This window comes from Phascolarctos cinereus, unplaced genomic scaffold (assembly GCF_003287225.1).
Source record: "Phascolarctos cinereus isolate Bilbo 61053 unplaced genomic scaffold, phaCin_HiC Scaffold_4;HRSCAF=312, whole genome shotgun sequence".
Classification (NCBI taxonomy): domain Eukaryota; kingdom Metazoa; phylum Chordata; class Mammalia; order Diprotodontia; family Phascolarctidae; genus Phascolarctos; species Phascolarctos cinereus.
The window spans coordinates 542,800,165-542,813,419 of record NW_027555847.1 but is presented as its reverse complement, the minus strand read 5'-3'; positions in this window follow the sequence as shown (position 1 = coordinate 542,813,419).

Below are 13,255 nucleotides of genomic sequence, written 5' to 3'. Positions count from 1 at the left end.
CCTTCATATCATCATCAAATAGGAATCACTTCATGTACTCTTTCTGCAACCTTTATTTCTTTTAATTCCCCTTGTCATTGCTATTACTTACATTTCCATCAAAAAAGTGTATACAGCCTTGCTTTACTCCTATATATATATTGGGAAAGCTTCATTGCATACCCATTATATACAATGCTTGATTTTTGTTTTGAGATATTATTTCTATGTTATTTAAATTTCAATGCTTTCTCCTTATAGGGTAGCAGGAAATAGAAAGGCTTTTGTACCCTGTCAAAGATATTTCTCCCCATGCATCAACTGAGTCAATCTCATGGTCTTGAATGTGTTTGTTTTATAACAATTAATTCTGTTTATTGTTTTCCTAATACTCTTCCTATTTGGTGTTAGGGTTTATTTTGGCATTCCTAGCATAAATCCAGTTTGATCATAATGAATTATTTCTTCAATGAATTGCTATAGTCTGACAGGTTTTTGTTTAAATTTTTTGAAACAGTTTTTGATGATATTGGTCTACACTCCTTGCTTTGTCTTTCTCTGGCTTGTATTTTAGAACTACATGTGTCTCATAAAAAGAGTTGGGTGTAGAGCTTTCTTTTTCAATTTATGATAATAACCAGCATACTATTTATATGCATTGTCACTAAAAGTTTGATAGAATTCTGTTAATGAATCAGCAACAAGCATTTTATTACTTTTTTTGCTTTATTCATTTACAATCAATTTTATTATTTTTTATGACACTGATTACTTAAGCTCTTTATTTGGTCTTTTGTTAGTTCAGACATCTCATATTTTTAAAGATATTATGTTCTCAATTTTGGTCACAGGCAGCTGTCCCTAGTAAGTTCTGATAATTCTTTTATTTTTTTTGGTTTTGTTGTGATTTTACCTGATTCATTTGTTATTTTGTCAATTTTCTTTTATGCTTTCTTTAAGTTGACTAAATATCAATTTTAGAGGGCACAGCCAAGATGGTGGAGTAAAGCAGGGATTCATTTGAGCTGTCCCCCAAACCCCTCCAAATACCTGCAAAAATTATTCTAAACAAATTTTAGAGCAGCCAAACCCACAAAAAGACAGAGTAAAAGAAATTCCTGGCCCAAAACAACCTGGATGGTTGACAGGAAAGGTCTGTTGCATTGGACTGGGAGAGAAGCACAGTTCAGTGTGGGCCAAGCTGGCAAAGACCAGGCCCCAGCAAACTTGAAGCAGGTCTCAGGGGACTGAATCATGAACAAGTGTGGAAATTTCCAGACTTCTCAACCCACAAAGCTAGAAGATCAGTGGGAAAGGTCTATTGGGCCTAGGTGAGAAAGAAGTGCAGTGCAGCCCCAGGCAGTGGCAGTGGTAGCAGCTGTTTTCAGAGCTGTCAGCCCACAAACTGTAAGGGGATTGAATAACTGATCATAAGGAGATTACAGGGATCTCTTTGCTGTCACTGAGGTAGGATTCTGTTGCTTTGCCCATATTTGGATTTGGTCACAGTCCTACGTGGCTGTCCTGGGTGAAGAGGAACACTGGCACAGCAGAGCTTGTGGCATCAGTGGAGAGGGAACCCTCTTCATAGGTCCAGGCCAGAAAAGACTGCTTTCAGTCACTCATAAACCAGAGCACAGGCCAGGGGAGGAGTAAATACATCTCCTAAGATCATACCACATTGGAAGAATTGAAAACTTACTGGCCCCTAGAAATACCTCTGAAAACAACTGCTCAAAACCCCTGAAGCTTAGGACAGCACACCCTCCACACTGGAAGCAGAACCTTCCTTAACAAAGAGTTAAGTTAAGTAATTGACTGGGGAGATGAGCAAACAGCAGAAATAAACTCAGACTATAGAATCTTAGTTTAGTGACAAGGAAGATAAAAACATACAATCAGAAGAAGACAATAAAATCAAAGCTCCTACATAAAAAGCCTACAAAAAAATATAGATTGATCTCAGACCATGGAAGAACTCAAAAAGGATTTTGAAAATCAACTATGAGAAGCAGAGGAAAAATTGGGAAGAGAAGTGAATGTGATGCAATAAAATTATGAAAAATGAGTAAACAGCTTGCTAAAGGAGACCCCAAAAAAAACACTGAAAAAATAACACCTTAAAAATAGACTAATCCAAATGGCAAAAGAGAACCAAAAAACCCATGAGGAGAAGAATGTCATCAAAAGAAAAACTGGCCAGGGGGAGCTAGGTGGTGCAGTGGATAGAGCATTGGCCCTGGATTCAGGAGGGCCCTAGTTCAAATCCACACTTACCAGCTGTGTGACCCTGGGCAAGTCACTTAAGCCCAATAGCCTCACCAAAAGAAAAAAAAAAAGAAAAAAATTGGCCAAATGGAAAAGGAGGCTCAAAAGCTCACTGAAGAAAATAATTCCTTAAAAAGTTAGCATGGAGCACATGGAAGCTAATGACTCTATGAGAATTTAAGAAATTATAAAAGAAAACCAAAAGAATGGGAAAAAAAATAGAATACAGTGTGAAATATCTTACTGAGAAGACAACTGACCTGGAAAATACATCCAGCAGAGATAATTTTAAAATTATTGGACTACCTGAAAGCTATGATCGAAAAAAGAGCCTAGACATCATCTTTCAATAAATTATCAAGAAAAACTGCCTTGATATTCTAGAAACAGACAGTAAAATAGAAATCAAAAGAATTCACTGAAGAGGAAGATGAGGAGGAGAAAAGGGGGAAATGAAGAGGATGAGGGAGAGGAGGGGAGGAGAAAGAGGGGAAGGAGGATGGCAAGGGGGAAAGGAAGGGGAAGAGAAGATCCCAAAAGGAAAATTCACTAAGAGAAGCATGAAAAGGCAAACAGGAAAGAGAAATCATAAGGGACTCAATAAACTTGAACTGTTTACATTCCTACATGGAAAGATGATATTTGTAAAATGAGACCTTTCTCATTACTGTGAAAATAATAGTATAAGAATAATGAGAAAAATAATCTCATAATAATGACACCTTTCTCATTATTAGGGTAGTTGGAAGGAATATACATAGACAGAGGGCAATGGGTGAGTTGAATATGAAGGGACCATATCTAGAAAATAAAATTAAGGGGTGAGAGAAGAATGTACTGGGAGAAAGAGAAAGGGAGAGTAGAATGGGGTAAGTTATCTCACATAAAAGGGGCAAGAAAAAAACTTTTACAGTGGTGCGAAAGGTGGGGAGGTGAGAGGGAATGAGTGAACTTTACTGTCACTGGATTTGGCTTAAGGAGGGAATAACATACACACTCAATTGGGTATGGAAATTTATCTTACCCTATAGAAAAGTAGGGGGAATGGGATAAGGAGGGGGATAGAAGGGAGGGTATATTAGAGGAAGGGGCAATCAGAAGCAAACACTTCTAAGGAAGGACAGTGTCAAAGGAGAGAACAGAATAAATGAGGGGCAGAATAGGATGGAGGGAAATATAGTCTTTCACAACATGAATATTATGGAAATGTTTTGCATGACTACACAGGTATAACCTATATCAAATTGCTTGTGAGTGAGTGAGGAGGGAGAAAGAGAGAGAATTTGGAACTCACAGTCATAAAAATGAATGTTAAAAATTGTTTTTGCATGGACTTCCGCTTCTGGAAGCCAAGATGGTGGAGTGAAAAGGTAGTCACTCTCACTCTCCCCTATCAACCTCTGAAAACCCAGAAAAAATCACCCCAGAAAGAAAACCCTGGAACACCTGAACTAGAAGAAAGACAGGGAGCAGCAGTGTAGCAGCCAAGAAAATGGGTCTCCCAGTGCCTCAGCAAGAATAAGGGAGGCAGAACTACAAGGGGCCCCAGGCTGATAAGTACCCTGCAGCATTCATGTGAAAGGAGGTGAAGAAAACAACCTAAAGGCTTCCTAAAGCCCGCCTTGCTGATTCCAACCCAACACCAGGTGAGCTGTCGGAGCCCTGCAGCCTCCAATTGTGAAGAAATCCTGAAGCCCAGGTGGTAAGCAGGCAAACACCAACACCTGGACCTCGAGTGCCTCAGTGAGGGGGGGAACCGTGGAAACCAGCTCAGAAAACCACCAGGAGCCTCGGCACTACCACAAAGGAATCTCCAGTGCATTAGCAGAAACGAGGGAGACAACACTGCAGGGGGCACCATGCAGATAAACACCCTGCAACACCCATCTAAAAGGAGCTGAAGAAAGCTAAAGGAAAGGAAAAGCAGGCAACCTAGAATTGCCTGAAAGTTCCAGCCTTCCTGATTCCAGCCCAACACAAGGTGAGCTGCCAGAAACCTACAGCCTCCAATTGCCAGCATAAGAGGCCCCAGCACAAAGCCAGTGACCAAGACCTAGGCTCCCAACACAAGAAGCTTGGGTCAGTACCCTCTGTTCCCCAGCAGGAGAGCTCAATCTCTTTAAAGGCCAGAAACACCATGAGTAAAAAGAAACTACCATAGATTCATATTATGAGAAGAGTGAAGATCAAGACAGAAATTCTGAAGAGGACAACATTGTCAACAAACCCACATCTGCAACAACAAAAGGGAATATGAACTGGTCTGAAGCCCAAAAAGCCTTCTTAGAAGAGCTCAAGAAGGATTTTAATAGTCAAATGAGAGAGGTAAAGAGTCCTTCAAAAATACAATTGGCCAATTGGAAAAAAAATACACTGAAGAAAACAAGTCCCTAAAAAACACAATTGGCCAATTGAAGAAGGAAGACAAAAACTAACAGAAGAGTATACTGAAGGAAACAAGTCCCTAAAAAACACAATTGGCCAGTTGAAGAAGGAAGTACAAAAACTAACAGAAGAAAACAATCTGTTAAAAACTAGAATTGGACAAATGGAAACTAATGTCTCTATGAGAGAGCAAGAATCAGTCAAACAGAAACAAAAAAATGAAAAAATAGATGAAAATGTAAAATACCTCATCAGTAAAACAACCGACCTGGAAAATCGACTCAGGAGAGACAATTTAAAAATTATTGGACTACCTGAAAATCATGATGAAAAAAAGAGCCTGGACAGTATCTTTCAGGAAATCATAAAGGAAAACTGCCCAAAGTCCTAGAACCAGAAGGGAAAATAACCATAGAAAGAATCCACCATCACCACCTGAAAGAGATCCCAAATTGACAATGCCAAGAATATAATAGCAAAATTCCAAAATTACCAGATGAAAGAGAAGGTGCTGCAAGCAGCCAGAAAGAAAGAATTTAAATATCATGGAACCACAGTCAGGATTACACAGGACCTTGCAGCTTCTACATTAAAAGACCGCAGGGCATGGAACATGATATTCCATAAGGCAAAGGAGCTTGGAATGCAGCCAAGGATCAATTACCCAGCAAAAATGAGCATCATTTTTCAAGGGAGGAGGTGGATATTCAATGAAATAGGAGACTTCCAAACCTTCCAAAAAATTTGATCTTCAAGTACAGGACTCAAGAAGGACTTAAAAAGGTAAATGGGACAGAAGGATACAATATGTTGTTAAAAGGGGGGGCTGTTTAAACCCCTGCAAGGGAATATGAGACTTGCAACCCTTGAGAACTGTATTGTTATTACACCTTGTTAAAGGAGTATACATAAAGAGGGTGGATATTAGTTGACTTTGATGTAATGATAAAAAAAAATCTAATCAAGTGGGTTAAATGGATCCAAATAAGTGGATCAATCTGATCTTAGAAAATGTACTGAGAAAGGAGGAGGCAGACAAGGGTAAATTACATTACAGGAAAAGACACAAAATCCTATTACAGCAGGGAAAGAAGGGGGGGAGCATTGTTTGAACCTTACTCTCATCAGATTTGGCTCAAGAAGGGCATAATATAATCAGTTAGGTATAGAAATCTAACTTGCCCTACAGGCAGTAGGAGGGAAAAGGGGAAAGAAAAGGGAGGGGGAAAGAAAAGGAGGGGGAAGAAGGAGGAAGAAGCAGTAAGACTAAAGGGGAAGAAAAGGGAAAGGGATAATAAAAGGGGGAGGGACTGAAGGAGGCGTGGTCAAAAGCAAAACACTAGTGAAGGGGGAAAGGAAAAAGGAGAAAGAAAAGCATAAATGGGGGAAAGGATGGAGAAAAAGACACAGATAGTAATCATAATTGTGAATGTGAATGGGATGAACTCTTCCATAAAACAGAAACGGATTGCAGAATGGATTAAAAACCATAATCCTACAATATGTTGTTTACAGGAAACACATTTGAAAAAGAGTGACACATACAGGGTAAAGGTAAAAGGCTGGAGCAGAATATATTATGTGTCAGCTGAAGTGAAAAAAGCAGGGGTAGCAATCCTGATCTCAGACAAAGCAAAAGCAAAAATAGATCTAATCAAAAGAGATAAGGAAGGAAACTACATCCTGCTAAAAGGCACCATGGACAATGAAGTAATATCATTACTAAACATATATGCACCAAATGGTATAGCATCCAAATTCTTACAGGAGAAGTTCAGGGAGTTACAGGAAGAAATAGACAGCAAAACTATACTAGTGGGGACCTGAACCTCCCCTCTCAGCACCAGATAAGTCTAACCACAAAATAAACAAGAAAGAAGTTAAGGAGGTGAATAGAACATTAGAAAAGTTAGGTATGATAGACCTCTGGAGAAAACTGAATGGGGATAGAAAGGAATATACTTTTTTCTCAGCAGTACATGGCACATACACAAAAATTGACCATGTACTAGGGCATAAAAACCTCACAATCCAATGCAGAAAGGCAGAAATATTAAATGCATCCTTTTCAGATCATGACAATAAAAATTATATGTAATAAAGGGCCATGGAATGATAGACTAAAAAATAATTGGAAACTAAATAATCTAATCCTAAAAAATAATTGGGTCAAACAACAAATCATAGAAACAATCAATAATTTCATTCAAGAGAATGACAATAATGAGACACCACACCAAAACCTATGGGATGCAGCAAAAGCAGCTCTTAGGGGAAGTTTTATATCTCTAAATGCTTACATAAATAAAATAGAAAAAGAGGAGATTAATGAATTGGGCATACAACTAAAAAAACTAGAAAAAGAACAAATTAAAAATCCTCAACTAACCACCATCCCCCAATTGATAAATGGTCAAAGGATATGAACAGACAGTTCTCAGATGAAGAAATTAAAGCCATCTATAGTCATATGAAAAAATGCTCTAAATCATTATTGATTAGAGAAATGCAAATCAAAACAACTCTGAGGTACCACATCACACCTATCAGATTGGCCAACATGACAAAACAGGGAAATGATAAATGTTGGAGGAGATGTGGGAAAATTGGAACACTAACACATTGTTGGTGGAGTTGTGAAATGATCCAACCATTTTGGAGAACAATTTGGAACTATGGCCAAAGGCCTAAAAAAATGTGCATAGCCTTTGATCCAGCAAAAGCACTTCTATAGCTATATCCCAAAGAGATTAAACAAATGGTAAAAGGACCCCATGTACAAAAATATTCATAGAAGCTCTTTTTGTGGTGGCAAAGAATTGGAAATTGAGAGGATGCCCATCAACTGGTGAATGGCTGAGCAAGTTTGTGTATATGAATGTAATGGAATATTATCGTGTTATAAGAAATGATGAACAGGCTGACTTCAGAAAAAAGCGGAAAGACGTATATGGTCTGATGCTGAGTGAAGTGAGCAGAACCAAGAGGACTTTGTGCACAATAACAGCCACGTTAGGCAATGACTAAGATTGTTAAACTGAACCCTTCTCAGCATTATGGTGGTCTAAGACATCTCCAGAGGCCTCAGGATGGAAAATGCTGTCCACATTCAAAGAAAAAAATATGGAAGTCGAATTGCTATCACTTATTTTTACCCTCTGTTGAGTTTTGTTTCATCTTTCTGATGGTTTCTCCTATTGGTTTTAATTTTTACTTACAACTTCACTTATGTAAAAATATGTTTAATGGGTAAAAAAAAAGGTTTTTGCATGCAACCAGGAAGTAAGATACACAGGCAATGAAGTATAGAAATTAGGAAAATAGAAGGGGAATGGGATAAGAGAAGGAGGTGGGGGTGATAGAAGGGAGGGAAAAGTGGGGAAAGAGGTAATCAAATGCATGCCATCATGGGGTAGGGGAGGATAGAGATGGGGAGAAATTTTCAAATTCAAAATCTTGTGAAAGCAAATGTTGAAAACTAAAAGCAACTAAGTTGGGAAAAATAAAATTCTAAAAATGTATCAGTTTTAATGCCCTTTCAAACAGCTAACTTTCAGTTTTATTTGTCATTTCTCTAGTACTTTTTGTTCTAAATACCTGTTCCTTCTCTAATTTTAATAGTTCATCTTTTGCTCTTATTTTGTTTGTTTATTTGTTGGCTTTATAATTTTAGAATACATATTCACTTCATTAATCTCCTTTCCTGTTTTCTTAATGTATGATGTTATAAATATATTTTACCCTGGGGACTAGTAAGCAAGCTGAATATCAGAAATTTTGGAATGTTTTTATCACTGTCTTTCTCATAATTATTGATTTTAGCATTTATTCTTTGACACTACTCACATTTTGGATTTCCTTTTAAGTATCCATTTGGGTCTGTGTCTTTTGTTTGGGTTCCCTGAACTCATTATTGTTTTTCTTTCCTTAAAGTTTGTAAAGGATTTGTTGAGTATTTCTACCTTTTTATATTTATCTTTACTCTCTCTATTCCCTAATCCATATTCCTTCTGTTTTTATATTTTACATGCCAATTTATCTCCTTTTTTTCCAAGGTTTTAACTGAATTTTTCTTCTTCCTTTAATCTTTGGTAGTTTTACCCTTCTCTTTTACCTTCCTCCTCCACCCTTATTTAGTTTTTGACTCCTTCCCCTTTGATGGTGACTCCTCTTGGGGATGGACCTGAAAAATGTCTCATCTTCCTCACCATGTAAGGGAAATTCACTTTTCAGTGATCTCAGTCCTTGTCTGAAATGATTTCTGGAGGTTGATGGGTAGAACTATCCTATCTATATTCCAATCCCCCTTCCTACAGTTCTGGTACAGCCACACACACACTTGCACCCTTGAGCTGCAGCATATTGCTACCCAGGGCAAGGCACACTTCAGCCTTCCTTTATAATTTACCCTACTCCACGAGTGGGTGGATAGAGTTGAAGTTGGTAGCTTATTGCCACGGAATTATGAAGTAAGAGCAGGGTGAGACATGCTGGCAGAGACTGCCACAACAGCAACAAAATTACTCAATGGATGCTTAAAACAAGCCAGTGGCTTAGTTGTATATCTTGCCAGAATGTAGGGTCTGATGGGAAGCAGGGGTGCTGATTCAACATGAGGTTGTTACTTTGTTAAACTTAGTGGTTATACTTGATTTATGGCGACGACTGTCATTACTATAGCTTTTGTAAGAAGGGAAGTGAGAGAGTTTTTGAGGAAAGGAGAAAATGTTTAGTTCTCTGGCTTTTTGGTTACATGACCAAGAAGCATACTGTATTTCATTTTCCAATCTTGTCTTCTTTTGGGGGCAAATGATGTGTTCCTATCTCTAGCCACCTAGAATTTCTTCAATGAAAGAAAATGTTATTATAAAGCATCATAAATTCACCAAACCAATAATTAATGCCTTAAACATTATGCAATAATTGTTTTAGTTTTGTCACCTGTGGCCTAGCACTGCCTCTTCAAAGTCTCTGGACTCAGGAACCAGAGTCTGATTATAGGGCAGACTTTATCCTACCTACCAAGGAAAATTTAAAAAAAAACATTCACCAGAGAACATGAACAAAAGCTTCTGTAGAATAATTTAGCACTTTTTCCTTGGGCAAGTCAAGCTGAAAACAGTCCAATGATTCGAGTTCAGGATTAGAATGCAATAGAACACTTCTGTACTACAAAATGCAATAAAAACAACTTTACTGATAATAAGACTGAAAAGGATACACATTTTTTATAACTAAATCAAATAAAATACCACTATCCTGACACCATTTTCCACATATCAATGACAATGCTAAGCCAGAAACACATGGCTATAGGCAGCTGTTATTCTGCTAACCACTTACAGCCCCAACTCTAAATATGCTGGGGGTTTTATGCCGTTGGTTTTCAGAACCAATCAAGTCATAGGGAAAACTCTTTTGATCTGTGAAAGGAAACTGCCTTAGCCCCAATAAAACAGACAATATATTACCATATACTCATATAGCCCATTGAACTCTTTAGGAAAGTAACAAAACTCTGAGGTTTTCTGAACAGATACTCCCCATTTACCTCAGACCTAGCATTGCAAACAATATCATAGAGTTTTAAAAGGGATCCAGATCTCTAGGTACCTTATGACATGACTTTAGTCTTTTTCTAATATTTTTTTTATTTTTTCCATTTATCTTTAAAGATAGTTTTCAACATTTATTTTAAATATAATTTTATGCTCCAAATTTTTTCTCTCTCCCCCTTCCTATCCCCCCCTCCCCAAGATGGCAAGCAATATGATATAGGTTATATACATATTTCCACATTAGTCATACTGTAAAAGAAAGAAAGGAAGGAAGGAAGAGAGAAAGAGGAGAGAGAGAGAGAGACAGAGATAGAGACAGAGAGAGAAGCCATACACAAAAAGTGAAAATAGTATGCTTTCATCTACACTCAGATTCCATAGTTATTTCTCTGGATGTGGATAGTATTTTCCATTGCTGAGAAGAGCTAAGTCAATCATAGTTTGTCATCACACAATGTTGCCATTACTGTGCATTATGTATTCCTGGTTCTACTAAATTTACTTAGTATCAGTTCATATAATCCCTTCCAGGTTTTTTCTGAAATCTGCCTGCTATTTCTTATAGCACAATAGTATTCCATTATACTCACATACCATGACTTGTGCAGCCATTCCCCATTTATGGGCATTCCCTAAATTTCCAATTCTTTGCTACCCCATAAAGAGCTGCTATAAATATTTTTTGTATACATAGGTCCTTTTCTCTTTTTTATGATCTCTTCGGAATATAGACCTAGTAGTAGCATTACTAGATCAAAAGATATGCGAAGTTTGATTACCTTTTGGGCATAGTTCCAAATTGCTGTCCAGAAAGGTTGAATCATTTCACAACTCCACCAACAATGCATTAGTGTGTCAGTTTTTCCATATCTTCTCCAATATTTAGAATTTCCTTTTCTGTCATATTAGCCAATCTGATGGGTGTGATGTGGCACCTCAGAGTTGTTTTAATTTGTATTTCTCTAATCAAAAGTGACTTAGAACATTTTTTCACGTCACTGTAGATAGCTTTGACTTCTTTGTCTGCTCTTTGCCTGTTCGTATCCTTTGACTATTTATCAGTTGGGGAACGACTTGCATTGTTATAAATTTGACTCAATCCTCTATATATTTGATAAATGAGGCCTTTATCAGAGACACTTGCTGTAAAAATTATTTCCCATCTTTCGCTTTCCTTTTTAATCTTGGTAGTGTTGATTTTGTTTGCACAAAAACTTTTTAACTTAATGTAATCAAAATTATCCATTTTGCCTTTCATAATGCTCTCTATCTCTTGTTTGGTCACAAATTTTTCCCTTGTCCATAGGTCTGACAGATAAACTATTCCTTGCTCTCCTAATCTGCTTATGTTATTACCTTTAATGTCTAAATCATGTACCCATTTTGACTTTATTTTGGTATAAGGTATAAGGTGTTGGTCTATACCTAGTTTCTGCCATACAATTTTCCAGTTTTCCCAGCATTTTTTGTCAAATAGTGAGTTCTTATCCCAGAAGCTGGAGTCTTTGGGGTATCGAGCAGTAGATTACTAGAGTCATTTACTACTGTGTCTTGTGTACCTAATCTATTCCACTGATCCACCACTCTATTTCTAAGCCAGTACCAAATAGTTTTGATGATTGCTACTTTATAATATAGGTATAATATAGGATCAGGTATAGCCAGGCAACTTTCCTTTGCATTTTTTTCATTAATTCCCTTGATATTCTTGATCTTTTATTCTTCTAGATAATTTTGTTATTTTTTCTAGCTCTATAAAATATTTTTTTGGCAGTTTGATTGGTGTGGCACTGAATAAGTAAGTTAATTTAGGTAGAATTATCATTTTTATTATATTGTTTTGGTCTACCTATGAGCAATTAATATTTTTCAGCTCTTTACAAGTGACTTTATTTGTGTGAAAAGTGTTTTGTAATTGTGTTCACGTAGTTTCTGGGTTTGTCCTGGCAGGTAGACTCCCATATATTTTGTATTGTTTACAGTTTTCTTTTTTTATTCTTAATTTTTTTTCAAATTTTAGGTAAATGCTAAAACTTAAATATATAATAAGAAAAGAAAAAAGAAACATCATAAACTAAACATAAAATAAGAAAAAAACCAATCTCATGTGCACAGCAGAACATAGGAGAGGATTCAAAATATATAGCAATAACTTTTCATTTCAAGAAAGCCTATATATTTAATTCTGTGCATTATGTTGAAATCTGTCCATCTTTTCTTTGCTTCCTTGTAGGCTTTCTTTTGTTCTCTGCTGTACATTTTTTACTTCGTTCTTTTTTCCCCTCCCTCCCCCCTACCCACCATCCCAAGGCTACAGCTGAGCATTGGACATACTTATATATAGATATTGATACATTCATACACTTATACATATATACAATTACATATATATATACATACATACATACATGCATACATACATACATATGCAAACATATACTTTACCTAAGAGATTCTACTCCTAATCTTTGTTTCTATGTTTGTGCATTTTCCCTATCTTTCCTAAATCCTCTACTTTACTTCTACCTGCAACCTTACCCTCCGAATACTTAACCTATCCCTACTCCAGCAATCCCTCCCTTATTATCCCATTCCCCTAAATCTAAACCCCTTTCTAAATCCCCCTTTTAACCTCTTCCCACACCTTTCCCTCTAAAGATCTCTCCTTTATGCTCTCCCCCTTCCCTATCCCTTGGAGTTTTATTTCTTTCTAAATTTAGAAAACTTTTATACTCTTTTAAATGTATGTATATTTTCCTCTCTTAAACCCATTCCCCATGACAGTAGGTTACCAGAAATAATGCCCCCCCATATAATTCCTCTGTATTAGTTCTTCCTCTTGCACCTCATTTTAAAAGATAATTGCTCCTTTTAGCTGCACTTGAATGGTTTTACTTTTTGAAGTCATATCATACACAGGTCTACCACAACCTTCCTTATGTTACCTAATTACTAGTAACAATGTTAGACATAGATTTTACATTTTTCATTCATAAAAGGTAAACATTCTATCCTTATTTAGTCCCTTATAATTGGTGTGCATACATCTCTTGGCTCTTGTATGT